Raw genomic sequence first — 15,983 nt, 5'->3', positions numbered from 1 at the left:
GCACATAGTTATACAAAGCCAGCCCTTTTCCAATCTGCTTTGGAAAATACATTTCTCTGCCTTAATATGCCCACTAATTTTTCAATTTGATTTAAGCACTTCATCTTGAACTATGATTTCTGCACCAATTTTGGGTTTCAGATCTAAATAATGGCTCTCTCTACATATAGGCTTACAATAATAGTAATTCACCAAAGTGTATATTAACCACTGAATTTATTATCCAAGCAATAGAGATAAAAGAAGAACAAGACTTAATTCCTGTCTTTGAGAGGTTCTCAGCCTGTGTGTTCTGATAAGTGTTTAACAAATGCCTCTTCAAAAAAAGTATATGCATGTGTGTATGTGTGTGGTGTGTGTGTGTATGTATACATAGTTTCACTATAAATCTTACTGACATAAGCACACAATTTACAAATAAAAATCAAATTTGTAAATATGTATAAATTTAATTTATACTTAAAATAAAACTATATTTAATTAATATTAAAATAAAATTTATTGCACACAACTTACAGATAAAATATCTAATTTATTTTGTTTTATACACATACAACTTCAGTGTGACTTGCTATCTCTTGTAAAGTCAGTTTTTATAATTCTGATATTGCAATGATACCACAATAAACCACAAAACAGATAAAATATGACTACCATCTTTTTTTCCCAAGACACTCTGTGAATTTTAATTAGCATAAATACGAAGAAAATACACCTAGGAATATCCTAATAAAACTGCTGAAAATCAAAATTCAAAGGCATCCAGGAAAAACTGGTATATTATCTTCAAAGTGAACAAAAAGAGACAAAGCAGAATTTTTCAACAGAAATATGGAAGCAAGAAGACAATGGAATGACATCTCCTGTGTGATGACTATCTTACTCAGCAAATAAGACACCCTTGTATTGATGAACATTATAAATCTGACACGAATGTCATTTGAAATTTTCATTTATGTTGGCAAGTAAAATAAAAGGAAAACCTCAAATATGTATGTCAACTTTATTTATTTGTCAGTTATGTGAGCAACTTTGTTCTGAATTGGACAATGGCTTTCACATACTAGGAGAACATTTCCTCAATTTTGTGTTCTGTTCACACTGTAAAGGCTATAGGCATAACACAATTTTAAGTTAAATCTGCATTAATATTTTCTCCATAGTGTTCTTAAATCTACGTAACCAATAACAAAAGATCAAGTCCTAGCTTTTAGCGTTTGCTGGTATCTGTGGTGTAAATACTCTTACCATGGCTGATTCCAAGCTATCAACATGAAAAGCAACGAATTTGGGAAGAGATGAACAGTAGCACACCATTATATGTTATTTCCACCATACAGAAGCAACAGACATAAATAACCTAGAGCATAGATTGTAATAAAATAATCAGATAATGATGAACTTGAAAATATTAACTATCTCTGTCTTTCATATCATTTATTTAAATTATTTAAATTTTATTTTATTGTTATGTTAATCATCATACATCATTAGTTTTTTATGTTTTTTTATTTTAATTTATTTTTTTATTATGTTATGTTAATCACCATACATTACATCATTAGTTTTTGATGTAGTGTTCCACGATTCATTGTTTGCGTATAACACCCAGTGCTCCATTCAATACATTTTAAGTTAGTTTAATTTAATTTTTAATAATAGCTGGGTTTAGCAACCAATTCACAAAAATCCTAAACATTTCACAAAGCGTCTTGTGAGCCAGCACAAGTCAGTTGTAGCACACCCCCGCTCTTGGCCTATCACATACAGGAGACCAATAGATGTCTGAAAAATTGAAATGCCAATGGGAAGCATTTAATAACCTAATACCAGTATTAGAAACTATAATAACTAACATGTTTTTATCAACTAAAGAGAAGCAAAAATGTCTTATGATGCTAGTAAATTATCATGGCTTCCAGAAGAAAATCATTTGGAAATTTAAATGATATGAAATGTCATCCTCACTTTGTTATATACCTATACTTTCTTCGAAGACTTTTAAATTTAACAAGCACTGGTGACAGATTTAACGTTTGGTCATTATTCTCATTTGAGGTTTTATTTTCTGTAAAATGTCAGTGGGTATTAAAAGAAAATAAAAGGAAATAATATGGAATTTTCTATCACAATTGAGAGAAAAAGAAAATAAAGACGATATGCAATCAAGAACCATTAAATATTCTAGAATTAAGTAATTTAATTATGAGGGTCAAGATCATAAATTTGCCAGCAAACACTAAAATATTAGGTACAGAAGCAATTTGCAAATGTTGCCCTTCAATGGTATTGAATGTAATTAACAGGTCAGATAGGAACCTGACATTTAACTTTCTTTATGAAGTGTGGTTAATTCTTATAAACATATGTTCCTTTTTTAACTTAATGTGTTAAATCATAAAATGCATAAAATCCACTTCATATATGATCTTTTGTTATTATAATAACACTTCCTGGTAATAATGCAAATTTAAAAACATATCATAAAATATTATTAAAACAAAAAACTAAACACAGAATGCCAATGTTTTAATAGTCAGTATTCCCATAGGATGTAATAATCAATGCTTATGACAAGTATGTCCTAAAGTATGGATTATTTATGCTTTCTCATGTTTCTTTTCTTAAAAGTTTTATTTTTATGTGAACATCTCCCTACTTTTCATCATGCATTCCCTGTTTGGTACTGTAGAGATGAGTTTCTTACAATACAGAAGGGATTTTAATAGTAAGTTCCATTTCTTTTTTCCCACGGAAAGAAGGACTGCCTATTACAGATTGCTGGTTGGTTTGGAGCAGCATGGTTTGGATACTCCCCAATGTGTAGCTTTTGTTACTGATGCAGTAGGTCAGTTCACTCACTCGCTGTGGGAAGTCATTATCTGTTCAAAACCATCCTACAACATAATGGTCCACGTAATCGGTGGGGATTCACTGCACCTAACAGCCTAACTCTGCAAGGAGGCAAAACTTGAATTGTCAGAAAGTTTTCTATGGAAATCAGTGAGTAAGTCCCTAATAAGGGGTATTTTATAATACCTTCATTTTCTGTGTAGATTGTAGCTATTAATCAGCTTTTCCCATTTATATGTACAATCTACATGAAGGTTAGAAATTGCATATTTCTGAGACCTAACTTCTGTGGATATTAAAAGCTCCCAAAGAACTGTAAGACCATTTCTACCAAGTAGATAACTCTTATTCATGAACATGTTTTTTTTTTCTGTTAAAAAACTGTATAATAAAGTACATCACAAACTCTAGATTAATAAAAATAATAAAATTTGGTGCTTGGTGAAGACAGAGGGAAGTAGTAGCTATTTACAAAATGCTTCCATGGTATAACTTAAATTGGATATCCTGTAATATTTTAGTTAGTTTTCCCCTAACATGCCATAAAATGTTGTTAACTTTGTGTTTCTGGAGAGGATTCATTTGTCAATAGGTTTCCCCCACCCCATTTTTATAAATGCCTCTTAACACTTTAGAAATCGGGCAGCAGTATGTTCAATCTAATTAATGAACAGAACTATGACTAATGAAACTGGAAATTTACAGCAATGTACTAATGAATGTTAGTTTGCTAATGGATCCATTTTAAATGGATGCTTTGTGTACTTCGCATCATAAGCATCAATTTTGCTTCAGAATAGAACCCAAAGCAAATGCTTTAAAATCAGCATTATAAGTCTTTAAGGCCTTCTAACTCACTCAAAAGAAAAAGAGATAAAATTGGTAAACACTGTCATGACTAAGAATAGGATCAAGTTTTAGAAGACAATTCATGTTGTTCATTCATAAGTACCAAAAGGCTAAAGATGAATAGCAGGGCACTGTCATAACTTCATATATTTCTAATCATAGGTACCCAGTGGGCTGGCCACACAGGGGGAGAGTTTCTTTTTTTAATGTCTTTTTACCTCCAATAATCTATCTAGTTGCCTTGAGGCTGCTGTTATTTCAGGCTCTAAGAAATGAAAGCCTAAAAAGTTGTTAACATCATTGTAGCTGATCAGATTCAAATGATCTGATTCAACCTGTGCATGGCAGTGCATAAATTAGAAAACAAAACAAAACAGAATCTGAAATCTTAACATCCCATAATGACTCTTGCCACACTTCTTGGCGATATGATTTTGGTTGTGGAAGCAGGGATTTTAATAGCTTGCAGAACAAGAGTATGATGGCATGATGTATCTGTTTAATATTTTTCAGTATTTCTCCCCCAAAACTATTTGAGCTCTGATCTTTAGTAACATTTTTTTTCAGTTAAAAAACAGTTTAAGAATCTTTCCTTCACATTAATAAATAAAGCAATTTTGGTATTTAGTTTTATACAATTATCACTTCTAATAAATTATTCATCAGGCAAATGCATATCAAAATGAAATAATGATTTCATATTAGCCAGTTAAGTAATCTTCATTTTTGTAGTGATTTTTTTTCTGTTATATGGTACTATATATAAGCAAAATTATTTTATTATCCAAAGGGGAAAGAATTTCTAATCTGTACAGATTACTATGGTTAGAAATATAGCAAGATACAACAATGCCTTTCTTTTCATCCTTAACCTTCTGATACTTCTAGTGAAAAATATGAGTTGTCTTCTAAAACTTGGTCCTGTTCTTAATCATGACAGCATTTACCGATTTTATTTTTCTGGATTTTTTTTTTTTTTTTTTTCTGTTTCAGCGGTGCTTATTTTCATGGAGAAGATGTAAACATTCACATTAAGTTAATAATAAAATATTTATTTTAACATTGAGTAGGGAGGGGTCTCACTGCTGAATTAGCTTTAGTTCTGATCCTTACTAGTCTACTTTTTAAACTACTCTCACCTACTCTGGTCAGAATTTGCTTTTTTTTTTTTTTTTTTAAGCTAGCTCAGGCTCTCCTTGGGGTTCATGATTCGAGGTATGTTGGAAACCCGCAGCGTACCAGACTGAGCAGGCAGGGACCTTCCATCTTCACTGCAACCAGACTAACTGTATTTTAAGTTTTACATGAGATTTCTTTAAAAACTTCAATCTAAAAGGTTTCATAAACCATGGTAGAGAGCATTCTGCTTTATTAAATATCTTCACGTGTTCTATTGTAACTCCCAAATGTTAACTATTTGGGCTAAAGATATCAGTTTGCCATATTGAAACTCAAATTTCTTTTTTTTTCTTTTTTTAAAAGATTTTATTTATTCCTGAGAAACAGAGAGAGAGAGGGGGAGAGAGAGAGAGAGAGAGAGAAGCAGATTCCCTGCAGAGCAGGGAGCCTGATGTAGGATTCGATCCCAGGACTCTGGGATCATGACCTGAGCTGAAGCTAGACACTTAACCAACTGAGCCACCCAGGCACCCAGAAACTCAAATTTCTATCAAAGGATCATTCAGATTGCTGAATTATTCTATTAACTATTCATTTACTCTGTGGCAACTCATTTCTCTCCAAATTTAACACTGCGCTGGCTTATAATGTTAAAATTCCTATTGTATTTCATACTTGGAGACTTTATGTATCCTAGTGCAGTGCTTTCCAATAGATCTTTCTGTGATGATGGAAATTTTCTGTGTTCTGTGCTGTCCAATATGGTAGTCATAGTCAGATGTTGCTGTTGAGTACATAAATGTGGCTGGTGTGACTGAAGAACTGAATTTTTAATTTTATTTAATTTTAATTAATTTTAATTTTAAGATTAAGTGGCCATACTGAACACTGAAGCACTTAGTGAATATATATATATATATGAAATATTCAGCTGTCAGAAATTTTTTAATGTCTGCTTTCTTTTTCAGTTCAAACTTAAAGAGAAAAAGCCAAAAGATTTAGATTTTATGTGATTTCATTTTGATAGCAAAAATGATGTATCTTTTGAATCTACTGTCCACTCTGCCTTCATCTTTTCTGTCTCATTGTATAAGTTATCCTTGATTTTCTCTTTTGATTTTGAGTGATTTTGCTTTCCAATGAATGAAATGGACTGAGAACTTGGAGGGCATTTTTAATAAACTGACTTTTTTGGGGAGTATTCACAACTAAAATGAAGATACCATTAATGACATAATAATCTTTGATCGTTCTGAGAAAATTTCGATATGTAAACATCCACACAATAGCAAAGAGCAATGAGCTTAGCGGAAATGAAAAACACTTTCTGATTCTGCACTTATCCTTCTTATAATCATTTTTAAAAGATTTATGTATTTGCTTATTTATTTGAGCAAGAGAGACAGCACGCAAGCAAGGGGAGGGTCATAGAGAGAGGGAGAGAGAGAATCCCAAGCAGATTCCCCGCTGAGTGTGGAGTCAGATGCCAGGCTCCATCTCACAACCCTGAGATCATGACCTGACCCAAAATCAAGAGCCGGATGCTTAACCGACTGAGCCACCTAGGCGCCCCCCTTCTTATAGTCATTTTAAAAAATTAACAAAAGAGGAGACAAATAGACCCATATGTGTGAATCTTCAGTGATTTCCAAGACTGCTGTCTTAAAGCACCCCTTCTGTTGTCAGTTCTGCTATATTCCTTATTGTTTCCTTATAAACTAATAGAATGACCTCTGTGTTTTATGCTTGAGGAGGCTTTCAACATTCATGAAATTGATAATGAAGAGTTTTTTTTTCAAAATGAACTTTATTATTTTTTTGTACTTTCATGTTTTTATTTAAATTCCAGTTAGTTAACATACGGTGTACTGTTAGTGAAGAGTTATTTTAAGAATAAATAAGATTACTGTGTGGAAAAGGGTAGAAGTCACCAGAAACATGTTATGTGTGATAGCATCCATTTTTTTAAAGAACCAAAACAACAAAACAACATTCTTGCCACAAGGAGGATATAAAGAAAGTCAGGATTGAGAAGAGCATCACAAGAGATGAAAGGTCAGTTTTTAAAACTCTTTGTTATGCTTAAATCTGAGACCAGTGAATAAAGGCTACCTTTGTTCCAGTAAATGGTATCAGAAATGAAGGAAGCAGAATGGTAGTAGTGAGTCTTGTACAGAGACTGGTAAATATAGAGAACCACAAAGGGAACAAACCAGACCGGTCTACTGCCTTAGATTTCTGTTAAATCTCCTTGGTTAAGACTCTTCTATTAAAAAAGAAAAAGACTCCTCTAGCCACGTAGCACATAGTGGGCTTTTCTGAACTTCCACTGTTCTTTTTGTACGACCGTGATTAGCTACAGGTACCATCGGTTATCCCCATTCACCTCGCTAATCCACCAGGGTGCTCTGCTCACCAGCTCTGGCCCATTTCTTTGGAAAGCAATCAAGTGTTCCCACACAAATCCATCTTCTGATTCTATGCCTCTATATTTCCCTTCTAAGCCTTTAACATTTCTTTATTTCCCTGTCTTGTATTTTCCTTGTTTACCAGGGAGTAACTGCCTCCCTCTTCTCATTTATGACCAAAAGAAGAACAAGCCAAAAAAAAAAAAAAAAAAGAACTAGGAGACAATAAATCATCCCAGGGATAGTCAAATTTGACAAATGTTATAGTTCTTTCCAAGGTCAAATTCCCATGTTTCTGATTTTATCTTGAGTAGCCTTGTATATAAATGGTGTTATGATATGTCTATAGTAAAAACAAGATAAACTATGATAGTAATTATAATGTTATTGCTATTATTAGCATAGCAAACAGAAATATACAGAGATAAAATTTTATAATATGTCATAGAACAGTAAAGAATTTTGAGTGACATATTTTGGGATCTGTGCTAAACACCTTCCATAGATTACTCTGTTAATTGTTAGGAGGCTACTACTTTTATGCATACTCATTTGAGGATATCCTTATATAATTTCTTTTTTTTTAAAGATTTTATTTATTTATTTGAGAAAGAGAGAGTACAAGGAGAGGAGGAGCAGAGGCAGAGGGAGAAGCAGACTCCCCACTGAGCAGGGAACCCGATGCGGGGCTCTATCCCAGGACCTTGAGATCATGACCTGAGCCGAAGGCAGACGCTTAACCGGCTGAGCCACCCAGGCGCCCCCCCTTATATAATTTCTAAAGTAAAGTACTAAGTAGGGGTGCCTGAGTGTCTCAGTCAATTAAGCGTCTGCCTTGGGCTCAGGTCATGATCTCAGGGTCCTGGGATTGAGCCCTGCACCCTGCATTTGGCTCCCTGCTCAGTCGGGAGCCTGCTTCTCCCTTACCCTCTTCCCTCCCCACCTCCCCACTTGTGCTCATACATGTGGGTGCTCTCTCAAATAAATAAAATCTTAAAAAAAAAAAGTACTAAGTACCTAAAGGACCAATGACTGAACTTCTGAAGTTCTTGAATAACCCTGTATTTTCAAAATTTATACTCAATTTCCCAACTCCTGCAACTACTAATAGTTTCTATATAGTGATTCCTACATCAGAGATAATATATGTGTCCTACTGCAAGAGCCCAAACTTTATAATTTGACACACAGATGGGAAAGATGCTCAGAGAAAAGGGAACAGAACCATCAGCTAAATAACACACGGCTAAACTGCCCATGATGCAATCCATCACATTTTTGCTAAACAAACATAACACCTAAATGCTGAATAGTGCTGGATTTCACCTGGAAAAGGAGTAATGAGCTGTTAATTCAATTCTAGGGATTAACCAAATTGGCACACTCTGATGGAAGGGCCTGCTAGCAGAAAAAACTTGAGGGAAGTGTATTAGTTTGCTAGAGCTGCTATAACAAAATACCACAGACTGGGCGGTTTAACAGAAATTAGTTTTCTCATCGTTCTGGAGGCTAGAGGCCCAAGATCAAGGTGTAAGAGGTTCAGTTTTTTCTGAAGTCTTTCTCCTTGGCTTGTACATGGCTGCCTTCGCGTTGTGTCCTCACTTGGGCCTTTCCTCTGTGAGTGCATTCCTGGTGTCTGTGTCCCAATCTCCTTTCTCATAAGGATACAAGGTATATTGGATTAGGGCCCATCCTAACAATACCATTTTAACTTAATTACCTCTTTCAGGCCCCTATCTCCAGATACAGTCATATTCTAATGTACTGAGCATTAGGGCTTCAACATAGGAATTTGAGGTGGGTAAGACACAATACCGGCCATAACAGGCATAACCACACATCACAGGCAAGAGTGGGAAGGCCCTGAGACATCACACATCTAGGACCGGCATGTAGGCCAAGTCTCTCAGATTGCCCTAGGTCTGTAAGTCCCATTCAACATTTGATGGCACATAGATTGTTCTGCAAGATAAGGATTACTTTTCCCATTTTGCAGATGAGAAGAGTAAGTTTCGTGGGGTTTAAGTAACTTGCTCAAGATCTCACAGATCAATAGATAACAGACAAGACTTGACCTAGCTTTAGCTGATTCTAAATCCTAATCTTTTTCCATGAAATCAGTGTGCTAAATTTGCTTTTCTATAAGCCAAATATCCAACACAATTGTAACTGAAATACTAAAAGATATGTTACTCAATTGCATTATTTTTAAACTTTCATTCCATTAGCTTTCTCCAATATTTGTCTCTAATATTACAGACTTTAACAAACTGAAAACCTAATTATTTCACTTGACAAGTGTATTTTGAGTGTCTGCAAGGTGCCAGGCAGTATTTCAGTGATTGTGATACACGAGTAAATAAAACAAAAATCTCTGTATAAATTGAGATGATATTCTAGTTGCTGGCTTATAGTGGAGATAAAGAATAAACAAAATGATTGAACTGAGTATATATTATGCTATATGGAGATAGATATCTGGAAAAAAATTAGAGCCAAGTTTTTGGGATGGGGCAGTGGGTGTGGAAATTTTAATAAGGTAATCGGGGCAGGCTTTCCTGAGGCAGATTTATAGTACTGTTTGAATAAGATGTGTTTTGGACTGCAATAATAGTAATAATAGTAACTTAAAAAGACTTACAGAAGTTACTGGGACTTAAGCTCTTAGTTCACTTTCATTGGCTATTTTATTCAAGACCATTTTATTCATGGCTATGTATGTGTCTGAAAACCAACCAGAAATACATTGGATTTGGTGGTTCACAGACTGGAAGGAAAGGCAGCTCTAAGAATGCAATAAACACACCATTCGTGTCGTTCTTCCTCACTCTTTCCCCTCTCCATCCCTTCCCCTTTCCTATTCTTTCAATTTCTCATCTTTCTGTCTTTCGGGTATCTCTGCTTTACAGGGTACATAGGCCCTCACTGCTCCGTAGTCACATTAGTTAGCAGCTAACCACAGAGAGAAGAAGTTTCTCTCTCAGCTTCGGTTTTCAAACTTTAGTGATCAGTGAGGATCCTATGCTTCTCTTCGTACCCATCATTACTTCTGGGGGGTGAGGAGTCCTGACTTGAACGGTCTGGTACCCTCAAAACTGTCTGAACACTTCTCAGAAAGAAGCGGGTGGTATTTTGGACAGGTAATAGTAACTGTTGAGTAGAATGTATATAAACATCTTTTTTTAGGCAGAGAAGAGATTATAACTTACAGTCAGTCCTCTCCACTGAGTTAGTCAGTAATGGTCATGCTAAACAAATTGCGGATCATTTGTTTATATTTGTGTAGTGTTGAGATTTGTATTTTCTTCCCCAGGACGATACGGAAAAAGAAGAAAGTATGGAGATGGGAGGAAGTGTGGGGACTGGTCCAGACGTGCAGAAAAAGCTTCGAATCTGTTGCCCACATCTCCAATTAATGTGTGTTGTAACATTGTGTGGTCGACTGATAATGACTCCCAAAAATATGTCCATGTCCCAGTCCCAGGAATCTGTAAACGTTACTTTATTTAGAAAAAGGGATTTTGCAGATGCAATTAAGTTAAGGATCTTGAGATAAGGAGATTGTCCTGTGTTAATCTGAATGGGCTCTAAATACTGTCACAAGTGTCCTTAAGAGAGAGAGGCAGAGGTTGATTATGCAAGTGCGCGCGCGCGCGCGCACACACACACACACACACACACACACACACACACACACACACACCCCACAAAGACAATATGACCACAGAGGCAGAGGCTGCAATGATGCTGTCATAAGCCAAGGAATCTGACAGCCACCAGAAGCTGGAAGAAGAGTCTCTCCAGAGTTTCCAACACCTTGATTTTGAACTTCTGGACTCTTAGAACTCTGAAAATAAAGTTTTATTATTTTAAGCCACTTAATTTGTGGTAATATGTTACTGCAGCCATAGGGAACTAACACAGATTTGGAGAAGTAAAAAGGCAACAATGTAACTGGAATTCTCAGTGAGGTGAGAAGCTAGAAGCTGTCTGCATTAAAACAAAACACCTGATCCAGGGTTTCTGGTCGGGGCTGCAAAAAATACATTGATGACCTGTCCCATTATTCATGAGTGGGGCAAGAGAGTATTTCAGCTTCACGAGCTCACCAAGCCTGAGTCCTATGTGTGCTGCGGCCTTTGTGTTCCAGAAGTGAGCAGGTGAGCCTATGATTACTTCCCAGGACTTGTCTCTCTCTAATTGAGGTACAAGTTGGAGAATCAAGGGTTATAAACCCAGACTATGTTTAGAGCCATACAAGGGCAGGATTTTAGGAACTCATAGAAGTAACTGTCCTTCGGGTACGGACTGTGTCTTACTTACATTGCTTGGCATCAGCCTTCCCACTTGATGCAGGATCTTACAGAGGACCTTGCTGATGGTTTTTATAAATCTTTGTAATTGATTATTGAAAGAAAATGCTGCATTGGCTGTGGAAGCTACTTACCGACTGTGGAATGGATCTAAGTCAAGAAATAATAGAAGCAAGAAAAAGTTAGGAGTACATAGAGGGATCTAACAAGCATGAATTTAAGGAAATGTTTCTTAAACTGTAACTTTGAAGGCCAGTGTAAGGTATTGAAATGATAGCAGTGTTTTTCAACCCACAGAGTTAATGGATGGGATATTTTCAATGTGAAGTTTTTCCTCCAGATATTTTCATTACAATTTTGACTTTACTATCAAATCTATAATAGAATTTAATGTAACAATATCTGTTTGAGCCCAAATGATATTTTACATCTAACAAGTTAATATTTCATGAAATTTTGCAAAGATTACTTCCAGGCACTCTCTTCTTTGAAGTAGTTTGACATGTATGGATTTATGTTATCCTATGTATAAGAGATTATTTTTATGCTCAAGGATGTATGAAAATAGAATACCAAAAGGGATTAGGTATAACATACTTTCTAAAGAAATGCTTTAGAAGTTAGATATCAAAATGAGTTAATAAAATCTCTTGATATTTTTCCTGAGCACCATCCTGAGATTCTAATTTAATTGGTCTGTACTAGGGACTGAGCGTTGGGAAATTCTTAAAGTTCTCCAGATTACAGTAATGAACAGACAGATTTGGGAACCACTGTTTTGGAGTCTTATTAGCCCTAGACTATGGAGGAAAATTCCTATTGAGGCTGACAGTTCATCAGAACTAGTCTACAGAAAACCCCCCACACAAACAAACAAAAGAGCAAAACAAAGAGAAACCAAAACAAAAAAATCCCCCCAAACCAGAGCCTATAACAAAATATCTGCCATGAGAACCTAGGCAGTGCCCAAGGCCATCAACTTGAAATCATGCATAAAAATCAGTAGATTCTTTGAAAAATTTACTTTAATGCACAATTAATTGCATTAATCAGCAAATAACTCAGATCTGGGAATGCTGATCAGGAAATAAACAGCAATCCATTTTATTGAAATGTGAGACCTTAAAAAAATAGCTCTTAAATAATTATCCCTCCTTCCTGTCACTTCTAGATCTTGCTATCTAAATTTTTAACAGCTTTATTCAACTATAAGTAATACATGGTATACCCCACAAAACATTTTTCAGGTATACAGTTTGTCACAGGAATGCACAATCAAGACGATAAACCAATCCACCAGCCCCTGTCCCAGGCAACCCCAGGTCTGGTTTTTGTTCCTATAGTTTACATTTTCTAGAATTTTATATAAATGGATTCATTCACTATGTACTCTTTTTCATTTACCTTCTTTCACTTAGCATAATTATTTGGAGATCCATCCACACTTTGGCTTTCATCAAAGTTCATTCTTTTTTATTGCTAAGTAGTAGTCTATGGGATAAGTGCTTATCCGTTAATCTGCTCCACATGCTCTTGAGAAGAATGTGTTTAGTCTGCTGTGGTGGTTTACCCTAAACACAATGGTTAGGATGAGTTGGTAGTGCTGTTCAAGTCTTCTACATCCTTGCTGATTTTCTGTTTGCCTGTTCTGTCAGTTATCTAGAGAAGGATTGAAACTCTCACTATAATTGTTGATTTATCAATTTCTTATTACAATTCTCAGCTTTTACTTAAAGAATTTGAAGTGCCATTTTTAAGGGATTAAAAATTTAGGATTGTTATGTTTTATGATGTTATGTTATTGCTAATTGGCATCTTTATCATAGTGAAATTATCTTTTTTATCCCTTTGCTTTGAAAATTACTTTGATATTAAAATAGCCACTAAAACTTTTAAATAGCTTTCTTGACATATTTACAACCATCAAGTTCATATGTTCACAGGATACAAGACATTGTTTTTTAGTATATTTATGAGTCATGCCAACTGTCAACACAAGCTAATTTTTAGATTTTCATCATCCCCTCAAAAAAGCTTATGCCTATTAGCAGTCATTCTTCATTAACCTCATTCCTGCAAATCCCTGACTTATCTAGCCAACAACCAATCTCATTTCTATCTGTATAAATCGTTTATTCTAGACATTTAATATGGGCAGAACCACACATTCTGTAGTCTTTTGTAATTGGCTTCTTTCACCTAGCATAATATTTTTGAGTATCATCCATGTGGTCACATGTATCAGCACTTTATTCCTTTTAATTACCAAATAATATGGCATTGTAGGGACATACTACGTTTTCTTTAGTCGTCAGGCATTGAGTATTCTACTTGGTGGTTATCATGCCTAATGCTGCATTGAGTATCTGGCTACAACTTTTTGTGTGGACATATATTTCATTTCTTTTGTATGTATTCTAATGAATGGAGTTGCTGGATGTATGTACCTCTATGTGTGGCATTTTATGGAAGTGGCAAACTATTTTCCAATCTCGATACACTATTTTACATTTCTACCAGTGATGTATGGAGGTTCCAGTTTTTTTCACATGCTTCCTATCAACTTTCTTTTGATTAGTAGGAGCATGGTTTATATTTTTACATCCTTTTGTATGTAACCTATTTGTATCTTTATTTATTTATTTATTTTAAAGATTTTATTTATTTATTCATGAGAGACAGAGAGAGAGAGAGAGAGAGAGGCAGAGGGAGAAGCAGGCTCCCAAGGAGCAGGGAGCCCGATGCGGGACTTGATCCCAGGACCCTGGGATCATGACCTGAGCTGAAGGCAGACACTTAACCATCTGAGCCACCCAGGCGCCCTGTATCTTTATATTTAAAGGACAATTTTTGTAGGCTGCATAAAGTTGGATCTCTTAAAATTACTCAATATGATGATCTTTGCCTTCTTTTAATGGGGTATTTAGAACCATTTACATTTTGTATCATTATTGACATGGTTAGGGTTAAAACTATCATTTTGCTATTTGTTTTCAATTTGCCCCATTTGGTCTTTGTTCCCCTTTTCACTCTTTTCTGACATCTGTTGAATTAATTCAGTATTTTTAATCAAACAACTTAATTTCCTTTGTTATTACTCTTATTGTTATTTTGGTGATATCTTTATAGTATAAAATTTAGGTTATCATAATCTACTTTCATGTGATATTTACTACTTCATTATTGTATAAGAATCTTTTATTAGTCTATTTCCCTTTCTCTATGTTGTTATGCTATTGTCATACAATTTATTTGTCATACAATTTATTTTCATATATCTTAGTCAATTTTGTTTTTAAGCAATATAAATATTAAGAAAATATTTTTGCTCATCTTGCACTTATCTAGTGCTCTTCATTCCATACATAGATCCAGATTTCCATCTACTATAACCATTTTACTTCTGCCTAATAAGCTGCGTTAGTAGTTTTTTGTAGTTTGAGTCCGTTGTTGATGAATCATTTCAGCTTTTGTATGCCTGAAAAAGTGTTTATTTCACCTTCATTTTTGAAAGATTTCTTTTTTCTGGGTATAGAATTCTAAGCTGACAGATTGTTTTCCTTTTTTCCCCCCAGTACTTTAAAAATTGCTCCACTGTCTTTTTGCTTGCACTATTTCTGAGAAATCTGCTATTCCCCTGATCTTTGTACCCCTGCACATAATGTGTCCTTTTTCTCTGGCTGTTTTTACAAATTTCTCTTTATTGATCGTTGATCGGTTTGATTATGATGTGCTTGAGAATAGTTTTCTCTAAGTTTCTTGCGCTTAGGGTGCATTGTGCTTCCTAGACATATGGGTTTAAATAGTTTTCATGGAAGTGGAGACGTTTCAGCTCAAGTCTTTATCAAATAATTTTCTATTCATCCCTTTTTTCTACTTCTTTATACTTGGCTTCTTGAAATTACTCCATAACTCACTGTACGCTGTTTATTTTTTTGTTCTCTGTGCTTCATTGTGAATAGTTTCTATAATATTACTGGTCTTCAAATTCACTAATCTTTTCTTCAATGTCTTATCTTTTTTTTCTTCAATGTCTTATCTGCTATTAATCCCATCCAGTTTCTTTTCCATCTTATATATTGTAATTATCATACCTAGAAGTTTGACTTGTGTCTTTTTAAAATATTTTCCATGTCTCCACTTACCATTTTGAACAACTAGTATGTAGTTATAACTAGTATATAGTTTTAGTGTCCTAGATTACTAATTATAACACCTGTGCCAAATTCTGGGTAAGTTTTTATTGATTCTTCTCTTTATGATGTGTTGTGGTTTTCCTACTTCTTTGCATGCCTCGTATTTTCTATTGGATGCCACGCCTTGTGAATTTACCTTTTTCAGTGCTGGATATTTTTCATTTCATGTAAATAGTCTAGAGCTTTGTTCTGGGATGCAGTTTAATTATGGAAACCAATTTTTCTTTTCAACCTTGCTTCTAATA

General features: G+C 34.8%; 1 protein-coding gene and 1 pseudogene across 3 annotated transcripts in view; both read right to left on the bottom strand.

The window, feature by feature from the left end:
• KHDRBS2 (KH RNA binding domain containing, signal transduction associated 2) overlaps nucleotides 1-15,983 on the bottom strand; it is a 600,281-nt gene that overhangs the window by 81,823 nt on the left and 502,475 nt on the right. The gene's annotated exons all lie outside the window — the stretch shown is intronic.
• LOC113926773 overlaps nucleotides 1-15,983 on the bottom strand; it is a 150,844-nt pseudogene that overhangs the window by 1,645 nt on the left and 133,216 nt on the right.

This window comes from Zalophus californianus, chromosome 7 (genome assembly GCF_009762305.2).
Source record: "Zalophus californianus isolate mZalCal1 chromosome 7, mZalCal1.pri.v2, whole genome shotgun sequence".
Classification (NCBI taxonomy): Eukaryota; Metazoa; Chordata; class Mammalia; order Carnivora; family Otariidae; genus Zalophus; species Zalophus californianus.
The sequence above is the reverse complement of the archived record's forward strand: the minus strand, read 5'-3'. Positions and strand labels throughout refer to the sequence as shown.